The sequence below is a fragment of the Rutidosis leptorrhynchoides genome, chromosome 1, assembly GCF_046630445.1.
Source record: "Rutidosis leptorrhynchoides isolate AG116_Rl617_1_P2 chromosome 1, CSIRO_AGI_Rlap_v1, whole genome shotgun sequence".
Classification (NCBI taxonomy): domain Eukaryota; kingdom Viridiplantae; phylum Streptophyta; class Magnoliopsida; order Asterales; family Asteraceae; genus Rutidosis; species Rutidosis leptorrhynchoides.
Window position 1 is genome coordinate 472419005 of NC_092333.1, and position 15790 is coordinate 472434794.

The window sequence follows — 15790 nt, forward strand, 5'->3', positions numbered from 1 at the left end:
AACGTGTGCCTAATTATGACCTTTTGATCTGGAAATTGTGGATTTGGCGAGATTGACCCATCATCATGTATGATTGGCTTAATTGTTGTTTTTGTTACTTGAGAACACTCAATTAATTTTTTCCGTTCTGCGTATAGCGTTGCTATTCCGCCAGGCATTGGAAATTTCATCATGATGTGCACGGTTGACGTCACAGCCCCAAACGTCATTAAGGTAGTTCTTCCCAAAATGATATTGTATTGTGAATTTGCTTTTACCACCAGAAACTCTATGTTAGCCGTACGTTTAAGGGGTGGCTTGCCCAAAACTACTTCAAGAAGAATACTTCCTTCAGACCAGGACGGTTCACTTGTAAAGCTTTCTAACGGCACATATGTTTCCTTCATTGTTTCTTGTACATGTTTAGGAAGCTGTATGAAGCAATGTTCATACATAATGTCTGCTCCAGCTCCTGTGTCAGTATAGACGTTGCCTATTATGCAATTAGCAACTCGTACTTCTATAACCACTGGATTATCGGATGGATTTGTGTTAAACATAGAAGGAAATGATATTAATTGTTCTTTCCAATCTTCTAACACCTCTGCCTTCCTCCATTGTCCAGCTTTCCATGGATGAATCATTCCTACACCTATGGGTACCAATTCTTTATCCTTACTTTCGACGTCAGTATCGGTGAGGTGATTCATTTTGATAACAGATGGTGCCATTGTTGACACCTATTTCCTTATGAGGTAAGGCTTTGTGTGTCAGCATAAATACTAGAAGTATCTAGCTAAAAGTGGGGAAATGTTGCCGATTGATGTTTACCCTCGGGAAATAATCCCTGCAGACCCGGTACACAGGTATAGAAACCTGTGGGGTGGCTTAATCAATCTTAGTCCGCTGAGCGTAGAGCTACTAGCCGGATGACTTCTAGTGAGAGAAAATACTATGTGAGAGAGAAAGGTGAAATCTCTGGTCACAAGTTATCAGAGTGTTTGAATGTGTAAATGACGACCCAGGGGGTCTATTTATGATGATAGATCCACCGAAGTAATCGGGGACACTTGTCAGATGATGCTGCATTCTGTTATTCATGATCCGATATTTACGCTGGATGTGACGCTCTTCGGTCAGGGCTTAAGCACTAGGCGGCCTTCAGGGCTTAAGCGCTAGGCGGCCTGCACAGCGGAGAATGTTAGACGGACAGTTTCACAAAACTGTTATTCCCAGTGTTCCTGATGTTAATTTAATGCGAATATCATGCCTTTATGCGTTTATACGATAGGATACACCATTAGACCCTAATTCCTAAATATAAACCGACAACACAATTCAACCTCCATTTATCCCTAATCATACATAAAAATTCAGTATTATTCTCAGCCTGACACGCATCCCATTTACCTCTCACGTACGCCCGTACCTTCTCTTTCTTCAAAATTGAAAACCGCCGAACCTTTTTTTCTGCTGCTCTATTTTCCATTTTCGTTTTTTTGGTTCCTCCCTCTTTCATCGCCACAACCATGAATCGAAGGGATTAGGGTTTCTGCGGAAGTTTTTTCTGATTTTCGAGCCTTATTTGTGATAAAAAAAACTTTTTCCGGTTCAGTAAGTTTAAATGACGATTTTCATTACAAATTAGGGTTTTGGGTGATTTAACTCAAATCGTACCTATCGTTGCCGTAACCGCTGTTGTAGGTGTCTTTGATGATTATTATTCAGGTATTGATTTGTTTAAGATTAAACGACTTTTAATTGATTTCAAGAATGCCCGATTGAAAACTATAAAGAAATCTCAAATTTCCGAATTGAGGTAATGTTGTTTTTTTTACAAAGATAAGGTATTTTTGATTATAGAACATAGTGAATCTGGTTATGTGTATATAGGTGTTGTATACTCCGATTACTTTGGTTTAATTTGTTTTGATTAGTTCTGTATATTTGGATATTATTGATGTTTATGTAATTGAATTCGTGAAATTTTGTTGTTGAATTTATTATTGTTGAACTTTTCGTTAGGTGATTGAAGCCGTGGGTTCGGTTTTTTGTGTTTTTGGATGCTAATGTTGTTGAAAGAGTTATGAAAAGAAAACATATGATAGATGATAGAACTGTAGGTTTTTTTGTGTTGAATTATGGTTTATGGTATACTCTTTGCTTATAAATAATGTCTGTTAATAGATGACTGATTATTAATCTACTAAAACGTGACATTTTTATGATTTCGATCATAATGTGTAGCAAATGTGTGATCGCCTACTGCAACAACACCGGTGGTTAATGTTAACGTTTTTTTATGAATAAATTCTGTAGAATTGGAGCTTAAATAGGACCTAAATGCTTGAAAGTTTTAAAAACTTCGCACTGATTTTATCTTATCTTTGTTTTTAAATATACATTTATTATTTAAGAAATGGAACATCAAGACCCACCTACGAATAAATGGGTCAACTTCGATAAAGTTTGCCCTTTCAACGTGTAGGCTGCAGATCATTGATAAAGACTGCACAGTAGCTGTGATAAGGGGCAGCAGCACAGGTTTCGTCTGAGCACTGTCTAGGCTACAATTTGGGCTGCAAGGTGGCTTTTATTGCAACTACCTCAACAGTTCAAAATGGTAATGATTTATTTATTTATTTATTTGTTTATATTGTGATTTATGGTATTGTTTTGTGTAAATTGGTAGAAACATCTCAATGATGCACTACTAGCGAAGCCATGTTTCTCCTCAAAGTATGATTCATGTTGCTTTCACCTTTTATTCGACATGTATTAATACAAAATCATAACTCTATGTTCTCCGTTATCTTAAAATTTTTTAAATAAAGCAGCTCTGTACTTAAATGGATACTTCAAAAATGATAGGGATCGAAGGAATTTCTTATCACATGTGCTACTGGTGCTGGTGCTTTCGAGCCTCAGTCGGTGGTGTCCTCTTTGCTCTTGAAGAAGCATCATCATGGTATCTGCTTCTCTCTCTCTCTCTCTCTCTCTCTCTCTCTCTCTCTCTCTCTCTCTCTCTCTCTCTCTCTCTCTCTCTCTCTCTCTCTCTCTCTCTCTCTCTTAACAACTTACTTAGTAATTGATCTACATAAATGCTTTTATTTTATAGAATAAATGTTAAACTTTTAATTTGTTAAAATTAAAAACAAAATTTTTCAACAGTAATACTTGTATATTTCTTATATAAAATAATTAACGAGGTTTCATACGGTTGTAGTGATTTTCTATCGTTGGACCGGCTCAACCAGTTTCTATTTAGCTACTTTTCTTTTTACTTTTATTGCTTCACATGTTGGAGATGACATACAACTTAAATGAGTCAAATTTACCACTTATACCTTATTCATATTTATAGGTAGCATATATATCGTTGTCACTCAGTGAACGTGACCGTTGTGGTAGCTCAATTAGAAGAGGTTTTGGGAAGGTATGATACATAGCTGCATACTTAAAGGCTGCAATTTCAACACATTCACTTATGTGTGAGTTAATTTGAATCACTTTTTATATTTACTTGGAAAAGTTGAGTCAAAGTTATGTGGACATAGGCTCACCAATTACTATTATGTGTTTAGATATATGTCTTGATTGAAGTTGATTGATAAGGATCACCCCGTTATACGCTGTTTTGTACTACTTTCGACTTTAAGGTTGCATGTGCACTTCATATAATTGGAGATGACGTGAACAATCATGTTCAAGTGAAGGACATATTTGTAGAAATGGCCATATATTTTCACCAACAGGTATGTGATCATCAGTTGCAACTACTAATAGTTAATCTTATTTTATATGCATTATATACATTTTACAATAACCCTTTAGACTATCTAAAGTGTTTTTTATACCACTTTCTACATCGTTTTGATAATATATGTCCGGCTGTTTACGAATTTCTACAACGATATTTTGAAAGTGTTATTTTGTAAGCCTTTGATGTTATTGCGAGATGATGTAAATCTTTGTGCAATGGTTTCTGGTGAATTGGTTTTAAATGATGTACTCCGTAATACATTTGTGTATAATTGTCGATTGTAGGCAAGGAAGTTTAAGAGATTTAACTAAATTAGTCTCTCACAATGAAAAAAGGTAGTTGGTGTCATACTTCTCAATCATGACTCATGCAAGGATACATTTGCTCTCGGGCCTACTTCCGAAAGGATACACGCTATCAAGTTTGCATGCTTTTCAGCAGGAAAGATCACTTAATGTTCATGCGGTGACTTTTTTTTGGTTATTTTTTATTGATTTTACATAACATGTATGCTTTTACATATTTTATAAATATTTTAGTTGAAGGATCAATTAATAGGTTGAAATCATATTGTTGCAACGCACGGGCTCATTTGATATAAAGGTATACATTTATAAGGTTATTTATGAGATTTCGAATGATCCATTTGGAAAGATTATACTCATAACATAGGTTGTAGTCAGATATATTAGCAAATGTTACAACCTAATGTATAGATACAAGGATGAGAAATGTTAAGCCATTAATATTTGATACAACGATAGTTGTGAGACTGTCCTAATCATAACTTCAAATGATACAATATTTTACATTTCGATTTAGTTAGCTTATAAGTTTTTCGTGCAACGCACGAGCTCTTAAATCTACTATATAATAAGAATAAAAGTTACTACAATATATGAGTAAACACTATTTAGATAGGTATGAATTCCCATTGGTGGTTGAAAGAGATTATTTGTTTGTGGTAGTTGTGAAGTGCAATCAATGTCAAAGATCTTTGTCTTATAGTTATTATATCTTGCATATTCTTCAAAGTAGTAATATGTAATTGATCAGCCTGTAAAAGGATTAAAAAAAATTGAGTAAATAGTAAAGCACAATATTACTGTATACATTTATTGTAAAGTATATAAAGTTAGTAATTTGACATGTTACCTGGTTAGAATAGTTGTTGAGAACAGATAGTTTTCCTAGATTTTCCGACATTTGATTTGAGAAATTATTCATCGAAGAAAAGTCTCCCTTATCAACAAATGATTTTCCTGAAAAAGAATCACTTAAAGTATCCTGCAAATTTGTGATTTTACTGGTAATGTTCATTTCTTCCTTTACATCATCTATTTTCAAAAGTTCCATCTTTTCTGCTTGTTGTTCGCTAAATAGGACGTGGTTACTAATTAACTGGAATACACAATCATATTGTATATTAAATAAGTAAAAGTACACAATGTTGTTTGTTAGAAAAAGTCAAAGTATTTAACTTATTTAATACAAGTAGAGATGTAGATACAAGTAAAAAAAATATAAAATATTATTACCGTGACTATAAGTGACGGTTTAAATCCACCAACCCATGCGAGAAATTGTTCTACATGAGATATCCAAGATCCGAATACAATAGGCAAGACATTTATCTTTGCGGCATGAGTTTTTAGATTGAAAACTTTTTTGCAATGTTTAAAGATATTGTTGTTTATAGGATCAATATCGTTGTCAATACAATGATCCAACATTTATTTTTTTAAACTTATAACCATTTGATCCAGTTCTTACAACCATGTGTTGTATTCTTGTGCAAAACTGTTGATTGATTAACAACCCATTCATTCACATCGTAATATGAAACGGGGTTATAACCATGCCTTGGTATCTGAAAAAGTATAGTTCGACGAACTGAAGTTTGTCTATTGATCACAACCTTCTAATGGTTGTTTGCCATCTTATAGTTATGTCCCTCATATGGAACAACATTGAAGCCAGACATATCAAAGTAACTTCCCTCCATAAAAGTATTTCCAAAAAATTATAATACTTTCTTTGGTACCGTTGCAGCAATTTTATGGCCCTGTGGTTTATTGTGGTATAACAGTATCAATACAACAACAACAACAACAACAACAATACCCAATTCAACGAAAGTGGGGTATGGGGAAGGTGAGTGTAGACAATCATTCCTCGTACCCTAGATTAGAAGGAAGTCACTACTCCACCCGCGGGTATAGAACCCGCGCCTAGATAAGGTCGTCCCTCCCTCTACTCTAGCGCAAAAGAGATTGCTTCCCAAAGGACCTCCGGCCCGAAGAGCTCATAAGAACGAAATAGAGAGGGCAAATGATACGTACCTGTACGAGTAATGAGCGCCTAGCAAGAAGCAACCATACACAGTAACCATAAAAGGGACACATATAGCAGTAATGCACAACAGTAGGGCAAAGAGCATGAATAAAATAGTGCACATAACCATTTAGTTTTAGGTAGACATACAGACAAACAAGATATATACATATACATATACATATACATATACATATACATATACATATACATATACATATACGCACCCACACAGACACACACATCGATATATATATACCACACGAAAGCATGAAAAAAAAAAAAAAAAAAAAAAAAAACTCATGCTTAAACATAAATACATATAGATACATTCGTAGATATATATACCTAGGTACAGATACAAGACAGACAAACCTACATACACCAATACATGCACTTAGATACATAGATACATATATATATATAGATACAAACATATACATCGGTACATATATATAGCCTAAAAACATATACATAGATACAAAGGCATATAAACCATGTAGAGGGGTATAAATAGTGTGGTTATTGAATATCTGGTTATAGTTATATATGTAGTTGTATAATAAAAGTAACTAACACAATGAAAAAAAAAAAAAAAAAAAAAAAAAAAAACATACTCAATAATTCTAATTCTACTCCTCCACAGGCTCCTATCAGAAGTCATGTCCTCCGTCAGTAGGAGCTCTTTCATGTCAAGCTTCAATCTATCCTCCATCCTACGTCTAGGTCTACCCCTTCTCCTTACGCCGCCAACGGCGAGGGTCTCGACTCTCCTAACTGGGGCTAAAAGTGGGCGCCTCCTAACATGCCCAAACCATCTAAGTCGTCCTTCCCTAAGTTTGTTGGTGATGTTTCCAACTTCCAATTTCTCCCTAAAAACTCCATTTGGTATCATATCTAGCATGGTCTTACCACACGTCCATCTAAGCATCCTCATTTCTGCCACCTCCATCCTCCTCTCTTGGGCCTTCGTCATTGGCCAACACTCTGATCCGTACAACATGGCTGGTCTAATTGCCACCTTAAAGAATTTACCTTTCAGTTTAAGTGGGACCTTCTTGTCGCACAACACCCCTTTCGCAGCCCTCCACTTCAACCATCCTACTCGTATACGATGCGTCACATCCTCATCTATCCTTCCCGAAATGTGAAGCATCGAGCCTAAATATCTAAAGGACTCTTGCGGGGGTAGAATCTGATCCCCAATTCTGATATCCACTATATCGTCGTGTTCCTCTTCGCCCCCCTTGAAATCGCATCTAAGGTACTCCGATTTAAGTCTGCTAATCCGTAGGCCATTTGATTCTAAGGCGATCCTCCATTGCTCTAGCCTCCTGTTAAGCTCATCCTGAGAATCCGAAACTAATACAATATCGTCGGCGAAAATCAGGCACCATGGGATGTTGTCTTGTATCCTATGAGTCAACTCGTCTAGGATCAAAGCGAAAAGATAAGGGCTAAGGGCAGATCCCTGATGTAAACCAACCTCTACCGGGAAAAACTCTGTGATTCCTACCGTCGTACGTACACGAGTCTTCGCCCCCTCGTACATATCTCTAATAGATCTTATATATCTACTTGGGACTCCCCTAGCATTAAGAGTCTTCCAAATCAGCTCACGCGGGACACAGTCATAAGCTTTTTCCAAGTCTAAGAACGCCATGTGTAGGTTCTTTTGCTTTTCCCTATACTTCTCCATAAGGCTTCTAACTATGTGAATCGCTTCCATCGACGAGCGTCCTGGCATGAAGCCGAATTGGTTCTCTGAAACCTTTGTCTCGCGTCTGAGCCTCGTCTCGATCACTCTTTCCCAAAGCTTCATAGTATGACTGAGTAACTTTATGCCTCTATAGTTACTACATAATTGCGCATCTCCCTTGTGCTTGTAAATGGGAATAACCTCACTGAGTCTCCATTCCATAGGCATATTTGCGCTTCTAAACGTCGTGTTGAAAAGGTTTGTCAACCATCTAACCCCGTCACCTCCTAGGCACTTCCACGCCTCAATCGGAATTTGGTCTGGTCCTACTGCTTTGTTCCTCCCCATCTTTCGTAGGGCCAATCTAACTTCCTCCTGATTAATCCTCGTGCAGAAACAGTTGTTTTGAAACTCCTGGACCTCGTGGGGTTCACCGTTCCGCTCCGGTCTTCCCCTACCGAAAAGGGAAGCAAAATATTCTTCCCATCTTTTCCTAATAAGGTCCTCTCTCACTATACTTTGCCCTGCTACATCCTTGATATATTTGATGTTACCTAAGTCCCTCCTTCCTCGCTCCCTAGCTTTGGCTATCCTATATATGTCATTAGCTCCCTCTTTAGAGTCTAGTTTTCTATACAAGTCTTCATATGCTTTGTCTTTTGCAATTGCTACGGCCTTCTTAGCTTCTCTTTTAGCTTCTTTATATCTTTCTTCTACCCTAGTTCTCTCTTCAGGTGTCCCTTCTCCAAGAGTAATGAGCTCCCTAAACCTCGACTGCTTTAATGCGACTTTCGATTGGACATCGTCACTAAGCCACCACGACTCTCTTCTACTCTTATGGGCTCTCGATGTCCCTATAGCCACTCCTAAGGTCTCTTTTGCCACATCTCTGATAGTGGACGCCATGCGATTCCATATCTGGTCTGCGTCCGTAGGGGCAACGTAATCCTCTTCTACACTCAATCTATTAACAACAATCGCTCTAAAAGTCTCCGCATTCGCTCCATAGAGGTTCTTCCAAAGGATTCTAGGTTGTACAGCCCTAGCCCTCCTGCCAACACTTCCCCTAGTGACTAGGTCCATGACCAGCAATCTGTGCTGGGAGGAGCACGTCAAAGCTGGAAGGACCTTACAGTCCTTACATGTCCTAAGTTCCCCTTTACGAAGAAGCAAAAAGTCAATCTGGGTGCTGCGACCCCCGCTATGGAATGTGGCTAACTGAGCATCCCTCTTCTTGAAGAAAGAGTTTGCTACCACCAACTCGTGGGCAATGGCAAACTCAAGAATTGAGCGCCCCTCTTCATTTCTAGGACCAAACCCAAAGCCACCATGGGCTCCCTCATAACCTTCTGCCTCCACTCCTATATGTCCATTCAGATCACCACCTATAATCAGTCGATGGTCGGCTGGGCACCCCCTCACCACCTCATCTAACAATTCCCAAAATCTCTTCTTTTCCGCATCACCTAAACCCGCATGAGGTGCGTATGCACTAATGACCGTGAAAGTCTCCTCCTTAATAATTAAACTAACCGACATAATCCTATCGCTAAACCTGCCCACGTCAACAACGTTATCTTTATGTAGTTTTCCTAAAAAGATACCTACCCCGTTTCGTGCTGTCCTAGAACCCGAGTACCACAACTTATAGTCCTGAATCTCTATCGCCTCTTCACCCTTCCATCTAGTCTCTTGAACACACACTATGTCTACCTTACTCTTAAGAAAGGTATCAACGAGCTCAATCCTCTTACCAGTCAAGGTTCCTATATTCCAACTACCCACTCTAATCCTACCAACGGTGGCTACCCTACAACCTCCTCTAACCCCTCTAGGCCTACCCGCCCCTAAAACCGGAGAACATGACCTCAAGTGCCCATAACTATGCGAAGGATCTATATTACTTTGTGCACTAAAAAGATGACCAAGTACAAGCTAAACAATATGAATAAGATAAATTCGTATAAATTGTAAATTATAATATTTAGAACTAAAAAAGGATATATAAATGTAAGTTATACTATAATATAAATTACAACTAGGCGGTATATCAATAAAAGAATAATATATAATCCAATATAGTCAAATAGGAGAGAAAAAAAGGAAAAAAAAATATATATATATGTATATATAAGAAGAATTTATACCCAATGGAAAATACTTAATAAATTTATAAAAAAATCTATTAGATGGAAACTTAATATACTATAGCTACAAAAATATTACTCTTAATTCGGGGAAAGCACAGGTTGTGAAGGCGTAAAAAAAAAAGAAAAAGACAAACAGCATAAAAGTTTAAGTTATGAAAACCAAATAGAAATTGTACAGTAAGGTTGGCTACAGAAAAGTTAGGTTATGGAGAAGAGAAATTTAAGGGTTAGAGAAAACAAACACAGCCTTATGAGGATGAATGAGTTCCGGCAGCAGCGGCTCCCGACGGCAAAGAGGTAGCAGCAAACAGCGACTTAGCTAGGTTTCTGGATCGCGAGGACTTTTGTTACAGGCTCAGTTATATTACCTGCGGAAAAAAAAAAAAAAAAAAAAAACGGGAACTATTCCGGCGACCTGAGAGGCGGCGCGTGGTGGCGCGTTACGAGAGGTTTGCCGGCGAAAGTTATACTCTCAGGTTCGGAAAATTGCTGCGATTTTGATGGTGCCGGTGGCGGCTTCTAATTTGATCCAAGCTAAGAGCAATTTAAATTTAAATGTAATAGGTGGTTGTTTGCTTTTTGGGTGGAGCAAGGCAGAGAGAAAGAGACGTTAGAAGAGAGAGAATGCGTCTTTATAACAGTATCAATAGTTTATTATAATTCATAATTGAAAATAAAATAATTAGAGGTTAAAAATGGTTCATACCTCTTGGTCCATTAAAACCATTTCCACTGATGATACAACATTGGGTGCGTTGTAGTATGTTCTCTTCCAAAAAGTAAACAACTTGACTCTTATATTTGGATCAGCAACCTCATTGGTAAGCATATTCAAATGCGCGAAAGCTTGATTAGCAGCCATTGGATGGAACGATCGATAGTGCAAAAAGGGTAGATATGTTTAGTGGTTTGTGTATTTGACGGATGAAGAATGCACTTATGTATCGATCTCCTTTTATAATCATAGTGAGCTGCTAGTTGCCTAGGAATCAGAGAGGTGGTTGAAAATCAATTAAGGATGAGATCGATTCCTATGAGATGATTTTGGAAGAGATAGAGTTGAATATTAGGAGTTTTGAATTTCTATCAATTAACAGTGTTACAGCTGTTGTTGATTTATTTTAGGGAACAAAGCAATTTGACAACAGAAATGATTGAATGTGATTTCCAGATCCATTAAATTGATAGGCATATACTTCGCTAGTTATTTTTGTTTGAAGATATGATTTTAACGAAATTGCAAGAAATATGGTGTATAGGAGATTTCAACGGATGATCATATCAAATTTGAAATTTAAATTTTAAGTTGATAATAAATTAGCGAGTCCTCTATTTTTGTATGTATATTTTGCAAATCAATATTTAAACCTTTATTGGGATTTATATACAGCATAACGTGTGATGTGTTCTTTTCCAAATTGTGGATGTACAAACATTAGACTACCATTTACGTAGGATGATCAACATTAAATTGACATCACTTTACCTTATTAAACAATTTTTTTTTCTTTTTTGGTTTTCTTTATAAAAAAACACTCTGTTTCAATCATATTACACGTTAACCAATTCTTATCTTCTTTAACTCAAAAACCTAAACATCCATCTTCAATGGTGCTAGAGGTTAACTTTAGTGGTGAATTTGACCGTGACGTCAAGAATTACTCCGGTGGTGAACGGAGGGAGTATTATTTGTGTAGTGACCCGAACTTTTCCATGTTTATATATATTAATTGAGATTGATGTTTACATGATTAAATGTTTCCAACATGTTAAGCAATCAAACTTGTTAAGACTTGATTAATTGAAATAGGTTTCATATAGACAATTGACCACCCAAGTTGACCGGTGATTCACGAACGTTAAAACTTGTAAAAAAAACTATATGATGACATATATATGGTTATATGTATAGTTAACATGATATTATGATAAGTAAACATATCATTAATTATATTAACAATGAACTACATATGTAAAAACAAGACTACTAACTTAATGATTTTGAAACGAGACATATATGTAACGTTTATCGTTGTAACGACATTTAATGTATATATATCATATTAAGAGATATTCGTACATCATAATATCATGATAATATAATAATTTAAAATCTCTTTTGATATTATAAACATTGGGTTAACAACATTTAACAAGATCGTTAACCTAAAGGTTTATAAACAACACTTACATGTAACGACTAACGATGACTTAACGACTCAGTTAAAATGTATATACATGTAGTGTTTTAATATGTATTTATACACTTTTGAAAGACTTAAATACACTTATCAAAATACTTCTACTTAACAAAAATGCTTACAATTACATTCTCGTTCAGTTTCATCAACAATTCTACTCGTATGCACCCGTATTCGTACTCGTACAATACACAGCTTTTAGATGTATGTACTATTGGTATATACACTCCAATGATCAGCTCTTAGCAGCCCATGTGAGTCACCTAACACATGTGGGAACCATCATTTGGCAACTAGCATGAAATATCTCATAAGATTACAAAAATATGAGTAATCATTCATGACTTATTTACATGAAAACAAAATTACATATCCTTTATATCTAATCCATACACCAACGACCAAAAACACCTACAAACACTTTCATTCTTCAATTTTCTTCATCTAATTGAACTCTCTCAAGTTCTATCTTCAAGTTCTAAGTGTTCTTCATAAATTCCAAAAGTTCTAGTTTCATAAAATCAAGAATACTTTCAAGTTTGCTAGCTCACTTCCAATCTTGTAAGGTGATCATCCAACCTCAAGAAATCTTTGTTCCTTACAGTAGGTTATCATTCTAATACAAGGTAATAATCATATTCAAACTTTGGTTCAATTTCTATAACTATAACAATCTTATTTCAAGTGATGATCTTACTTGAACTTGTTTTCGTGTCATGATTTTGCTTCAAGAACTTTGAGCCATCCAAGGATCCATTGAAGCTAGATCCATTTTTCTCTTTTCCAGTAGGTTCATCCAAGGAACTTAAGGTAGTAATGATGTTCATAACATCATTCGATTCATACATATAAAGCTATCTTATTCGAAGGTTTAAACTTGTAATCACTAGAACATAGTTTAGTTAATTCTAAACTTGTTCGCAAACAAAAGTTAATCCTTCTAACTTGACTTTTAAAATCAACTAAACACATGTTCTATATCTATATGATATGCTAACTTAATGATTTAAAACCTGGAAACACGAAAAACACCGTAAAACCGGATTTACGCCGTCGTAGTAACACCGCGGGCTGTTTTGGGTTAGTTAATTAAAAACTATGATAAACTTTGATTTAAAAGTTGTTATTCTGAGAAAATGATTTTTATTATGAACATGAAACTATATCCAAAAATTATGGTTAAACTCAAAGTGGAAGTATGTTTTCTAAAATGGTCATCTAGACGTCGTTCTTTCGACTGAAATGACTACCTTTACAAAAACGACTTGTAACTTATTTTTCCGACTAGAAACCTATACTTTTTTTGTTTAGATTCATAAAATAGAGTTCAATATGAAACCATAGCAATTTGATTCACTCAAAACGGATTTAAAATGAAGAAGTTATGGGTAAAACAAGATTGGATAATTTTTCTCATTTTAGCTACGTGAAAATTGGTAACAAATCTATTCCAACCATAACTTAATCAACTTGTATTATATATTATGTAATCTTGAGATACCATAGACACGTATACAATGTTTCGACCTATCATGTCGACACATCTATATATATTCCGGAACAACCATAGACACTCTATATGTGAATGTTGGAGTTAGCTATACAGGGTTGAGGTTGATTCCAAAATATATATAGTTTGAGTTGTGATCAATACTGAGATACGTATACACTGGGTCGTGGATTGATTCAAGATAATATTTATCGATTTATTTCTGCACATCTAACTGTGGACAACTAGTTGTAGGTTACTAACGAGGACAGCTGACTTAATAAACTTAAAACATCAAAATATATTAAAAGTGTTGTAAATATATTTTGAACATACTTTGATATATATGTATATATTGTTATAGGTTCGTGAATCAACCAGTGGCCAAGTCTTACTTCCCGACGAAGTAAAAATCTGTGAAAGTGAGTTATAGTCCCACTTTTAAAATCTAATATTTTTGGGATGAGAATACATGCAGGTTTTATAAATGAGTTACAAAATAGACACAAGTACGTGAAACTACATTCTATGGTTGAATTATCGAAATCGAATATGCCCCTTTTTATTAAGTCTGGTAATCTAAGAATTAGGGAACAGACACCCTAATTGACGCGAATCCTAAAGATAGATCTATTGGGCCTAACAAACCCCATCCAAAGTACCGGATGCTTTAGTACTTCGAAATTTATATCATATCCGAAGGGTGTCCCGGAATGATGGGGATATTCTTATATATGCATCTTGTTATTGTCGGTTACCAGGTGTTCACCATATGAATGATTTTTATCTCTATGTATGGGATGTGTATTGAAATATGAAATCTTGTGGTCTATTGTTACGATTTGATATATATAGGTTAAACCTATAACTCACCAACATTTTTGTTGACGTTTTAAGCATGTTTATTCTCAGGTGATTATTAAGAGCTTCCGCTGTCGCATACTTAAATAAGGACAAGATTTGGAGTCCATGCTTGTATGATATTGTGTAAAAACTGCATTCAAGAAACTTATTTTGTTGTAACATATTTGTATTGTAAACCATTATGTAATGGTCGTGTGTAAACAGGATATTTTAGATTATCATTATTTGATAATCTACGTAAAGCTTTTTAAACCTTTATTGATGAAATAAAGGTTATGGTTTGTTTAAAAATGAATGCAGTCTTTGAAAAACGTCTCATATAGAGGTCAAAACCTCGCAACGAAATCAATTAATATGGAACGTTTTTAATCAATAAGAACGGGACATTTCAGTTGGTATCAGAGCGTTGGTCTTAGAGAACCAGAAAATTTGCATTAGTGTGTCTTATCGAGTTTGTTAGGATGCATTAGTGAGTCTGGACTTCGACCGTGTTTTCTTTAAAAATGATTGCTTAACATTTTTGTTGGAAACTATATATTTTTAACATATGAATATTATGTGATATATTAATCTCTTAACGTGTTTGATATTATGTGATAGATGTCTACCTCTAGAACAAGTCCCATTGACTCACCTAATAATAATGAAGAGTCAAATGTAAATTGGAATGATTTGTGGACTGATTCACAAGTTCCCGAAGAGGAACCGGAAGAAGAGTCGGAACCGGAAGAAGAATCGGAACCAGAAGAAGAATCGGAACCGGATGAAGAAATAGAACCGGTGGGGGAAATAATAAAACGGTTAAGTAAAAGAAAATCCTCAACCAACCGACCAAAGTTAATTATGGTCAATGGTGTTTCCGCCAAGGAAGCAAAATATTGGGAGGATTACCAATTCTCCGATGAATCGGATTCCGACGAGAATTCCGATGATGTTATAGAAATTACCCCAACTGAATTTAAAAAGGCAAAAGAAAATAATAAGGGAAAGGGCATAAAAATAGAGAAATCTAATTCCAACCCCGATGAACTTTATATGTATCGTCAACCCCCGAAGTCCTTAAGTTGTAACAATGACCCGGGAACCTCTAAACCACCAGGTTTTTCTAAACCAATGTGGACAACGACGGCTCGTATTAGGGGAACATCATATATCCCTAGAAACTTGGCAAAACGAACCAAAACCGAAGAAGAAGAAACGAGCGAGTCGGAATAAGATAGTTGTATTCGTGTGGTGTAATATATGGAATATAGTGTTCTTATGCTTTATGATATATGTAAAAATTGCTTGTATTAATAAGTATTTTTTTAT

At 35.7% G+C, this 15790-nt stretch overlaps 1 long non-coding RNA gene across 4 annotated transcripts; it reads left to right on the forward strand.

The window, feature by feature from the left end:
* Positions 1–1291: 1291 nt before the first annotated feature.
* Positions 1292–4374, forward strand: LOC139874709 (uncharacterized). Of its 4 annotated transcripts, none has more exons than XR_011767896.1 (7): positions 1292–1798; positions 2468–2602; positions 2672–2718; positions 2817–2947; positions 3344–3470; positions 3564–3734; positions 4027–4374. It is a non-coding gene; the product is annotated as an uncharacterized lncRNA (long non-coding RNA). The 4 variants fall into 4 exon arrangements; XR_011767893.1 differs by having other exon boundaries at positions 2851–2947; XR_011767894.1 differs by having other exon boundaries at positions 1292–1707; positions 2851–2947.
* The last annotated feature ends 11416 nt before the right edge of the window (positions 4375–15790 follow it).